This window comes from Pseudorasbora parva, chromosome 4, assembly GCF_024679245.1.
Source record: "Pseudorasbora parva isolate DD20220531a chromosome 4, ASM2467924v1, whole genome shotgun sequence".
Lineage (NCBI taxonomy): Eukaryota > Metazoa > Chordata > Actinopteri > Cypriniformes > Gobionidae > Pseudorasbora > Pseudorasbora parva.
Window position 1 is genome coordinate 52,454,156 of NC_090175.1, and position 12,162 is coordinate 52,466,317.

The 12,162-nt window shown below is 38.9% G+C and overlaps 1 long non-coding RNA gene across 1 annotated transcript in view; it reads left to right on the top strand.

Moving 5' to 3' along the window:
* The window catches only part of LOC137074160 (uncharacterized), a 120,069-nt gene that overhangs the window by 21,013 nt on the left and 86,894 nt on the right, over nt 1-12,162 (top strand). The window contains exon 2 of the long non-coding RNA XR_010904927.1: nt 4,678-4,749. This is a non-coding gene — a long non-coding RNA (uncharacterized lncRNA). The remainder of the gene's footprint in view (nt 1-4,677; nt 4,750-12,162) is intronic.

Below are 12,162 nucleotides of genomic sequence, written 5' to 3' on the forward strand. Positions count from 1 at the left end.
TAAATGAAAACCGAACAACTCCTTTAAAAACACAAACCAAACATGACATTATTTATATATATATATATATATATATATATATATATATATATATATATATATATATATATATATATATATATATATATATATATATACACTTAAATGGTATAAGCATTCTGTCAGACACAGACGAGGACACAAAGGTATTAAAGAAGGGACACAGGTGATACTTAGAAGGGTGGTGACAATCAGACGAAAGGACGATGAAGGTGAAGACGATGATGATGGTGAAGATGAAGAAGACGATGATGAAGATGCAGATGGGTACAGGTGAAGGCTTCGATGAAGGACAGATAGTCGAGGTTGGATCGGTGCAAGACCAGACAGTGAGTGTGAAGGTTAAGTGAAGGTGAGGAGTGCTTATGTAGTGGTAGTGTCTGATGGCTGTGAGGGCGTGACAGTACCCCCTCCTCCACGGGCGGCTCCTGACGACTGGGACGGGCGGCGACGGGGTCTACCACGGCCCTGAGGAGCGGGTCGGTCAAGGTGGTCTTGGTGAAACTAAGTGAGAAGATTAGGGTCCAGCACATCGTTCCTGGAGATACAGCTCCGTTCCTCAGGACCGTAGTCCTCCCAATCTACCAGGTATTCCATGCTGGAACCCCGTCGCTGAGAGTCGAGGATGGCTCTCAACCGGTAGACTGATGGGTCCTCATCGATGGTAGGAGGAGGAGGTTCGTCACCATCACCAGGATCTGTGGGTGAAGAAGGGACAGGTTCAGTGAAGGGGTTGAGTAAAGACACATTAAATGATGGTGATATTCTGTAGGTGGGTGGAAGGTGAAGGCGGTAGGTGACTTCGTTCAGCTGCCTGTCTACTGTGAACGGTCCGATGTATCGGGGACTCAGCTTACGGCAAGGTAGCCAGAGACGGACGTCCCTCGTAGAAAGCCAGACCTTCTGGCCTGACTGGTACCGCGGCGTGGGTCCGTGTTTGGCGTCAGCGTGGTGCTTATGTCTCCGGATTGCCTGCTGGAGTTGCATGTGCGCTGAGTCCCAGACCCTCTCACTCTGGGACCTCCGAGGGCTCACCTGTCCAGGGGAAGAGCGGTGGTTGGTAGCCGAGGACACATTGGAACAGGGTGAGCCCTGTGGTGGACTGCTGGAGTGAATTTTGGGCATATTCGGCCCAGGGCAGATAATGGCTCCAGCTCTCCTGATTACTTTTCTACACTTAAAATCAATATAAGTGTTAGTGCTTATTAGTCCATTTAAATTACATGTAGGGCCTACTAAAAGTTAGCCTAGAAATCTAGACGCACCCTAGCGGCAGCAAATTTAATCTGCCCGCAAGTGTCGTCTAGGAACTCTCAATACCCTTCTGAGCTGTATTCCTCACAATTTGGACGGGCCAATCACATCATGTATAGAGTCGGCGGGCGGGGCCATAATGACGACGGCCGAGTTGCGTTTAGGTGCTTCTAGTAAACACAGAAACTGGCGAACGGTGGCGGTCTTTCGAATCAGCTTTGACTCCGATTCTGGAAGACTTGGAGTTAAGCTTTTCTCTGAGAAAAGAACAAAGAACGGCACTGAAGTCATTCTTAAAAAGGGAAGATGTGTTCGGAGTTTAGCCGACCGGATACGGCGAATGTTTAATCTGTCAGCGAGCTCTGCTTCACCTTTGTTGCTCTGGTTGGTGTAGCACTATCCTATCGAGTGCAGAGGGAGTTTGAAAGACAACCGTTTATCCCGCCCCTCGGATTGAGCCCTGTCTATGGTGAGTTTCCAGACCAAACATCTTGATGTGGGTCTGGCTTGTCAGGCTAACTAAAAGTATTTCTTAATTTCAAAATTAAAATGTCCTGATAATTCACTCACTGCCATCTCATCCAAGGTGTTCATGTCTTTCTTTCTTCAGTCAAAAAGAAATGAAGTTTTTGATGAAAACATTCCAGGATCTTTTGGTCTTCAATGCAACCATAATGTTGAAGGTCCAAATGAATGCCTCAAAGGGAATGTTTCAAAGGGTTTCAGAGGTTCTGCACAAACCCAGCCGAGGAACAGGGTCTTATGCTGCATTCATATGCTCTTGAGTTTTCTGGGTAAAAAATACACATTTCAAAATAGGTATCGATTCAGATGTCCCAATTCGATTCGATTTCGATTCACAAGCCCTCAAATCGATTCGATTCAATTTTCGATTTCGATTTTGGATTCTCGATTCAACTCAAATGAATATAGATTTAATACAAATACAATGTATTTATGAAAAAAGAACAGTGAACATAAACGGGTAATTAAAAAGAAATGAAGAGCCACAAACCTGTAAATTAAACTTTATTTAACTTTATTTTTGGTAACGTTACACCTGAGTACATTGAAACAGAACGCATCTCTATATTTTAAATCCATGCAATTGTTAAATAAAATTTTGATGCAACTTTATTCTAAAAAAAATATCTGAGAATATTTTATGGATGTTTTGATATATTTATTCTAAAACATAAAAAGGATATTGTATTTTTAAAAAAAAGTAATTTCAGTACACAACAAGCTTTTCTTGTGATTTTGCTGCTCGTCATGTGTGCATTTACTTTTGAGAAACGCGTTCATTATTTTTTTACAGTCTATGGTTAATTCCTGGACAAGAGTAGTTGCCGTGGTAATGGACAACAATACCTCAACGTGCGGATTTAGGTTGACTGTGGATTAACTATTATTTGAGGAAATCTGTTTATAATATAAATTATTAGGGTCTGAATTATTGATCCTGCGCTATATATGGACTATAATTTGAATATGTCTATAATGGCTAACGTACGTGCTTAAGAGACTGCTCAAGTTTGATCCTAACGCAAGGCACGCATTCGCGTGCAAGTTATGTGATCTATTTTTAGCGGTTGTATGCTCAGCTGTGTGTGTTGTTACATCAAATGGTTCCGCAGATTTTTAGTATTACTACAGCATTTCACCTCAGCATTATAAAAGGCGACAACGCACCGGAAGCTGCCATTTAAACACTGAATGGATAAATGATGTGCGCCTCTTGCTCATTTGTAAGTTCCAAGGGGGTAATCTAGCACTCGGAAAGCGTTCCACCCATAGGGGCGCCCATTGCTAACCAAGCCATCACCTGCTGTTAGCATCCCATTGACTCCCATTCATTTTTGAGTCACTTTGACAGTGAATAACTTTACATCTGTGGCATTTAAAGACTCCATTTGTCCATTGTTTATTTGTAAGAAACACGACAATGCATAAAAGGCTCCATTACCTTGTATCTTACACTATCGCCCCGTAGAAGCTGTTTTTGTAAAAAAATAGGCTAACGATTGCGTCATAACCAACGTGACTCTGTCGCACAGTTGAGAAAATGAAGCTAGTGCAAGTTCTGCCAGCAAGATTCAATCTTTACATCACAAATTACCTTCTCATCTATCCAATCATATCCTTTACGTAGCATATAAAGGATGTACTTACTAATTTATGAGTTCGCAGCACCACCATCCTCCCCACCACCACCAAGATGGGATCTTTCCTCCATCCCCCCATACACAACCAGCCGGGCTTTCATATCATCCTCAACACCACCAAATGGGATCTCCCCTCTACCCCGAAGACTTCAGGATATCTTTCCCTCCATCCACCCCACCACCACCAGATGGGGGTGAGCTGCGCCCCTGCCTCCGTATTCAGGCAGGTTACGCAGATTCCGTACCCTCGGAATGCGAATTACGAATGGGGCCTACGCCAAAGAACTTGGTTGCTTGCTAAATAAATGTTATTGTTACAGCATTAATGCTCCCGAGTCTTTCTGGCAGAATTACCGTATAGACAGGAGGAGACGCTCAGAAGCAATCTTTTACTGTCTATGAGACAGTCGGGGGGACATGGAGACATAAAGTCCGATAAAGTCAAGGGGGAAGAATGGGGAGAAGCCCATAGTGAGCCAAAAGCAACGGGAGAAAATATTTAAACAACGTGATTCAGATTTCACTTTCCACAACTACTAGAAGACTTGTCAGACAGTTTGCTTACGTCACATCTACGTCGTCAAGCTCAGTCTGAGCCTGCGCAGTTCGCTTAAGCCATCAGGAAGTGAGTGCTTCTAATTGACCTCATTTTCTGCCGTTGACGTCTATGGGATAGATCTGTCCATTTCTTTTACAGTCTATGGTAAGATCACGCAAGGCAAATAGGTGACATCTAGTGGAGAAGACTAGTAAATAGATTTACGTTAATCTTATGTTCAATGTTATCGAAAATAAATATGGAAAATTCATTCGTGGCCTTTGAGATTCGATTCTGAATCGACAAGATTTTTAAAAAACGATTAATTGAAAAATCGAATTTTTGCCCAGCCCTATTTCAACATTTGAATGGGATGAGATCGTAATCACGACTTCAGAAGTGGGAATTATCAAATTTCCGATACCACATGAAGGCAGCATTATTTAGCCAGACCATATGTCTTAGTCTTTCCACTTCCAAATTTCACTATATAAATAGCGAATTTGTCATAGTGCAAGTGCAATTGGCTGAGACTCTGACTGGATTACTGTACTATACACCCTAAACACACCCATGACTCATTTGGAGACTAGGTAGAACCCTTTAGGACCATGCACCTGTGCTTCAAGTAAACTAGTTAAACTAGCAAATCGTAATAACGGGGCCTTTTGTGTTTTCCAGATTGGTAAAGCTGAAAAGGAGGATGACGAGTAGACGAAGAGGATAGGGGAGAATTGACAACAAATCATACAGGTAAGTCTGGCTACAGATGAGACCAGACAGCTGGGGAAGTGGTGCTTAAGTATAGTTCTTGATGGGGTAAACGGTGACAGCTGAGCATGATTAGATGTCTGCTGATTGTGAACAGAGCGGAGAAGTTCAGGGATCTGGGGAGCTCTTGACACTGTGCAATACTAAACTTCACCAGTAAACTTGGTTGCATTTACTGATTTACAGAAGCAACCCGTGGCCTGTTGCACAAAGCTGGTTTTAGTTGTTACCCAGGTAAGTTCAAGATTAGTTTGAGCAAACTCGGTTTTATCAGGCTCAAGAAGGTGGTTTGGTTTTTATCAGTGTTTATCACAATGGTAACTTACACTACACAGCTAACCTGCTCTGGAGCAGGTTTTATTCTGGGTTACAGATCGCAAACCCAAACTGGACCAATCAGCTGCAAGTAAAGAATCAATAAAGCCACACCCCCTGTATGTCTCGTTCCAAATTTTAGAAGTTTATAAGGAAACTTTTGAAATAAAATCGTGCATCTTTTGGTGCTAATTATTTATTATATTTATATTATATGAATTATAATCACTTTGAATTCATATATGTTCATATAAACATTTTTTTAACTGACAAGTAGCCAAATAGTATAAATATAATACATGCATTCATAATTATTTCAAACAACATGTATTTATTTGAGCTCTTTGTGATAATTATTATGCATATTCCTTTGATTCACATCATGCATTGATATAGTCAGATACTGCCTTCTCAAACTGTCGCTGCAGTTTATTCCTGTTTTTTGTAAACACATTTCCTTTCATAATAATTTTCAAAACTATTTCTCAATCTTCAGAAGAGAAGTGATTCAAACGGGCACTGTGATTGGCTGTTTGCCGCACGTGTCGCACCTCTTCAGAGTTGATTGCTAACTCTGGATTAAACCTGAGTTGACAGAGAAAGTTTATACCGAGCTTTGAGAAACAGTTGAACTTGATCTAAACCAGGTTGGATTTATCTGGATTTGTCTGATTTTATCTGGATTTGAAACTCAGAGTTTGTTCAGTTAGCTTCATGCAACAGGCCTCAGGACAACTGTCACGATAAATTAGGGTTCCACTTTATATTAGTTGGCCTTAACTACTATGTACTATGTGCAGTGCACTTACTGTGTTCATATTGAATTGCAAAACACTTGCTGATGTTAAGGTGGGATACAGGTAAAGTTAGGGACAGGTGTGGTGGTATGGGTAAGTTTAAGACTAGGGTTAGGTGTAAGTGAATTATCAACAGTGTTATTATAAATATAACTTACAGATGCAATTACATGAAGGCCATTTTTAAAATGTAAGTACGATGTAAAACATGTATGTACACTGCAAGTATATTGTATGAAAAATATTTAATATTAAAATAACATTATATGTATTCTATTTAAATGTTAGTGCACAGTAGCTGAGGCCAGCTATTATAAAGTGGGTCCATCTTACTTAAAAGTTTAGAAAGAACTAAATGCGCTTACTTTTCTCATTCTAGTTCCTGTCAGAGGATACATTTATTTTTATATAATATATATAAGATATTTTATTAAAATGAAAATAAAGTAAAACTAAATGCTGGAGGCAGTACATGGCATGCATGACTGGTCCAATATAGTTTTTTAAACAACAATTTCCAGACTGCTGATGTTTGAGTGTGTGATTAGATAAGATTCTACATTGTTCGGTGAACACTCAAAACAAACCAATTAAGAAGATGGGTTTAGTGCTGCTGTAACAATACCAGGAATCCCTTGACACCCAATTAGAGGAGAACTTCTCATGCCCTCAGATGTCAACGAGGTCCGAAAAGCTAAGTTAAAACAACAATTGCAGGATCCCAATCATGGCTAGAAGACTAAAAGAAACTAGACTTGATGCAATCAACATGACATTAAAAAGTATTTTTTAATGCATTACATTATTGCATTTATATTTATTTCTTTATTTATGCATTTATTAGTTTTCAGGATCATTTATTTAATGCTTAATATTACCAAGGGTGTGCTACCAAAGCATTTTGTGATACATTTTAGGAAAATAAAAACTATCCCGCATGACTTGAGGGTTAATTTGGGAATATGGGAATTACCGTCATGCTTCACTGATCATGCAGTTTGATCCTGTACTGATGCGGGTGAAGAACTTTGTTGAGATGCTGTATGGATTTACTGTAGAAATTGAAACTAGCATACAGGGCCACATCCTCTGTGCATGGCCGTGACCTGCTGTAACAGCATACAGGTGAGTGATGGGACTTCAAATCTGGTTCATTTCCCTTCACTTTCTGTTCTCTCTCTATCTCTAACAATGATTCAACTTTATCATATGTATTTCCATTGAAATCTATAGCGAAAATGACTCATGATATTATTGTGACATAAAGAGCTGTCATCAAAATAAAAAATAAATAAAACAGATATGAAACAGCTATTTTGAAATAGTCTGCCACTTGAATTTGTAATGCAAATTAAAAACAACAAGATTAAAAAGAAATCAGCATGCTAATGTTGAGTGACTAACACTTGATAAATGTTGATTCAGAAATGTTTTAATTTTTTCTCACACATTGGAGGATTGAGCTATTGCAAAAGTAGCTTATTTATAAAATATTCATCTTATGGAATCAAGGTCCTTGAAATATCACCTGATTTTGTATTTGTGTTTTGCCATGCCAGGACATTTAACACCACTCTAGAAAGTATTTGAGATCAGGAACCTTCTTTAACTGCATTTGCCATTATGCAGCGCAAATAAAATCTACCATTGAAAGAAAACAGTACCTATATATTGATATCATGGATTAGAAGACAATTAAACAGCAATGATTAAGTTTGTTTTATATAGTTTTAATGTTAAAATACATTATCTTAAAGCAGTTTATTGTTCACAGACTACTCTTAGTATGCCATTCACGGTTTTATCTTTCCCAAAAGTGTAAACATTAAGCCCCCAGACACAGCCTAAATTTTGATATGTCCAGTCATAAAAATGCATCCGAAGCAGATATGTTGGATGAGTTTTTCTGAAGATGCTTGCATTCGCTCTAGAATCTAGACAGAGTGTTAGCCTACTCAATTAATCCTGATACATACCGACAAAGCTAAAACTGTCCTTAATATGTTGGACATTCTATTGAAAGTAGCCTACTTTGACCTGTTTAGACATGTCTACACAAGTTGTCCATATGAGCTACTCTAAACAAAAATGCTAAATAGCACTGAAAGTGGTTAATTGGTTTGTAATCATAGGTTGAACCACTTTAAGTGCTATAGCACCAACCTTTAAAGATGCTATTCAGCACCTTTGTCAAATGTTGCTATGTAGAACCAAAGAACAGCCCATTCTCCTTCTTAGATTTTAGATCTGTTACTCCACTCTCATATGTTTGCTATGAATGGGAATTTACTACAATGGCAAAAGCTGTTTTGAATCACTTTTATGCTTTTCTAAGGTCAAAAAAGTATTGTGTGGGGGCAATTCGAAAATATTTCAGGGAAGCAAAATGTTGAGAACCATGTTATCTTCAGGAAATGCACTGTATTTTAATGTTGTTTTTATCCTTTCCCCAGCTAAACTAAAAATAAAGCCATATTCGGACAGTCATTTTTTATTGCTACCGTAATAAAGTCCTATTTCGAAAATAATTGATTTTCATGTTTCTCTTTTCAGTGGTGATAAAATATTGTTCTTGTAAATACTTTCCAGTAGTTTAGTAATACAATTGTCGGCAAAATCTTATTGGTATATTTAAAGTGAAATGCAATGGTACGGTACTCTGCAGTGGTCAAAAATGACAACCTGAACTGTGAATTTTGAAGTTAACTCTTTTTGAAAACTCAGAGATGTGGATTCAAATGGCAATTAAATGATCACATCACCTTGGTGTTTGTAGGTAATTTGGCCAGGGTTTTTATGTGGGTGGTGGGTGAAAAACACTGACATTCTGGATTCAGACGGCAATACAATCACTGACTAGCCCCTGTAAATGATGAAAATACCTTACAACCCCATGATAAACAATTATCAATATAAGAGTTGAAAGGGCTTAAAATTGTCATGAACTGGCTTAAAAAATAAATAAAAATACTGTTGTCTGAGGTCAACTAAGGACGTTTGTGCGTTTTTTTTAGGCAGGATTTTCAAAGTCATCATCTGATTGGTTGAATTCTACAGGATGTCTTTGATAGAGATGTTTTAAAGATAGACTCCTTAAAATATGTCCAAGAGTTTTACACACTGGTCTGTAGCATAGAGACATTGATGTTGCCTTTTTTTACGCCCCTAAACAGTATGCGGAGCAAACTAACTGTGATTGGTTGCTTTACATGTCAGTAAGACAGTGTCTGGGCGGTGCTTGGACAAGGAAATCTGCGCTGAAGTCCAGACCTTCTGCCATCAGTTTGAATCTCTGGTTACACAAGACTAGGGGAGTTGCGATACACTAAAGGGTTTCTTTGCAAGGTTGTTTGAAAATATTGCAAATTTTTGTAATTCCACAGAGTGCCACTGGTGTTGCTGAAATTACATATTTTGTCTATAAAACAATCCTCCCCACTCATAGCTCAGCAAATGTAGCAATGCAGAAAAAAAAAAAAAAATCTGGTTGACAAAATTCTACCGATGCACAGTGTATACTTTCATACCAACAGCCCTACTTGTAAAATATGGTATGAAAGAAATTAATACCAGACTCAGACTAATACCATATAAATCTCTCTCTCTCTCTCTCTCTCTCTCTCTCTCTCTCTCTCTCTCTCTTCTCTCTCTCTCTCTCTCTCTCTCTCTTCTCTCTCTCTCTCTCTCTCTCTCTCTCTCTCTCTCTCTCTCTCTCTCTCTCTCTCTCTCTCTCTCTCTCTCTCTCTCTCTCTCTCTCTCTCTCTCTCTCTCTCTCTCTCTCTCTCTCTCTCTCTCTCTCTCTCTCTCTCCTCTCTCTCTCACCACACACACACACACACACACACACACACACACACACACACACACACACACACACACAGAGACTTTGAAAAATATCTCAAATAACATTCTGTCGACCATCCTGCATTAACAGATAATCAACAGGATGAACAGTGCCATTACGGCTGTCAACAGTTCATTATAAACTCCATGTTCCTCTGGCCATTATCACATTGACTCAAGCTTGAAGGACAGTGGCAATCACCACACTGGAAATATTGTGTAATCAGACATGCCCCTCTGCCAGGGACAATATATGGGGGCAAGCCATGGGCTTCCTTCAAAACACCACTTATGATAATGAATGTTATTGGGATTCAAAACGGTACGAGAGAAAATGCATTACAGTTGTACCACCTTTGTGCAAAAACCTGGATTTTATTCACCAATATTTCCCGCTACCAAACAAAATAACAGCAAACCGCATTCATTTCTTCCACAAACTATGTCTTTTAATGCTGTGACGCTGACATCATGAGCTTTGGTCTGGTTAGTTAAACCATGTGGAGGGTTAATCACTGACTTACGCAGATTCACACAAACAGTTTGGTTACTAAGGGCAAAGTAATCCATCCAGGATGATGCATCACTGGAAAACATGGATGGAGAGATGTTTATGGAGGTATTAAGGGATGGATAGAGATAGCAAGAATGAGAGAGATAATCTTGGAATAAGTCTGCAAACCAGACAACAGATGCATTTAGATCAGACAGATCCATCTGGGTATCTAAGAATAATTCCTGTATCTGCTGTCAAAGCACATCAATTCTCTATTTTTTCACATTGACTTAGCAGTCACCAATAATTCAAAATAGATAGGTTAGAAGACATTTAATAATTATAAGTAATTATTAAAGCTAAAGCAATTGATTCTGATTATTACAGGATGCGATTCTAAAAGCAGAGCAGCCATAAACTGCTTTTGTTCCCCATTCAAAAGATTGCAAGGTAACGCTTTAGATTACAGCCCAGAAAGTACTGCGTATAAAATGCCTTTTACTTGCTAAAACACAGAATACAATAGAACGCATGTAGATGTTTTGCTCATTATTTAGAGGCCTTCAAAAAATATGATACTTTAGGCTTTATAGACGTGCAAATCCAATGCGATCATAAACTTCAGGGACCAGTGTGAAATGATCTACCAATGCGATCATACACATCAGAGAGTCATATGATTTTATATGTTATATTTGTGTGTTGGACTGAAATCTGAAAAAAAAGACAAGAAAAACCTCTGCCAATCCCAACTGCCTTTTCCTTTAACCAGTGATTTTTATCACCGATTCCAGATCTAAAACATTTGAAAAATCTTGGCTTGCAATCCCTTGCTTCCTAATCCAAAACACATTTCCTCAGAGGTACTTAGCAGGTTTGGTAAAAGTGAAGAACTTGGAGATATGTAGGGCTCCTCTGAGGATTGGGTGGTCCAGGCAGAGTCTGGTGGCCCGAGGGGGTGAGAGACATCTGAAGACATTAGCGCCTGCTGAGTGAACTTCGGCTTCCTCAAAGAGAAAACAGAAAGTCAAGACGAGTTCAGATTTGATGTAGGAGACCCTCTAGGGAGGACAAACTTCTAGGGCAGAGTCATATTTTTGTAATGGCTAACATCAATGTCCTTATCAAAGGTGAGGTGCTGTGGTCCTGATTCTTTTGCGTGAAAATACACTGTTGAAGCTGATGAAAAGTGTCAAGACAGAAAATTGAAGGTGATCAATAATGTAGGGAATATGAGCAGAGTAGGTGGGGACACAATTTGGATTGATTTAATGATGAGCAGTGGACTGTTCAGATAAAGACCAGTGTTTCCTTGTTAGAAACTTTAAAATACTTGTGATTGCAGACAGTCATTTTGTTCTTAAGAATATATGTTATTTGATTACACTTGAAAAGTTCAGAATTAATGGTCTCACTTTAAATTCCTAACAGGATTTTGACCTGGAATGACGAAGGGAAAAAAAAGGAATTAACTGAGCTGACTCGGCCCTAATTGCACACTTGAAGTGCACTTGTGGTCTTTTGCGTTCCCATTAACTCCATGAGGCTGTAGAGTGTCCTATTTGTCATTTTATATTTCAGAAGGAGACTCAAGTGCACCCTCTAAGCACTTTTTCCTATCCCACACAGGCGGGATAGGCTCCACATTTTATGCAACATTATTTCTCTAAAAATGTGGACTCGGAAGACTGCAATGGCTTAGAGACAGTCACACAACTGAGGGATTTCAATACTGCAACACAAGTTATTACACCAATGCACAAATAATTACATCATTATTTTCCCCCAAATGAATTATACATACTCAATAGCTGGATATGTAGAATATTAGATCATTTATTAGATGTATTTCTCAAAAATGAATTCAATACTGTTAAAACCAAGTGCAGCACCACATAATATGCACATCATTTTCAGATGAGTTCACACTGTGAACAGTAATCA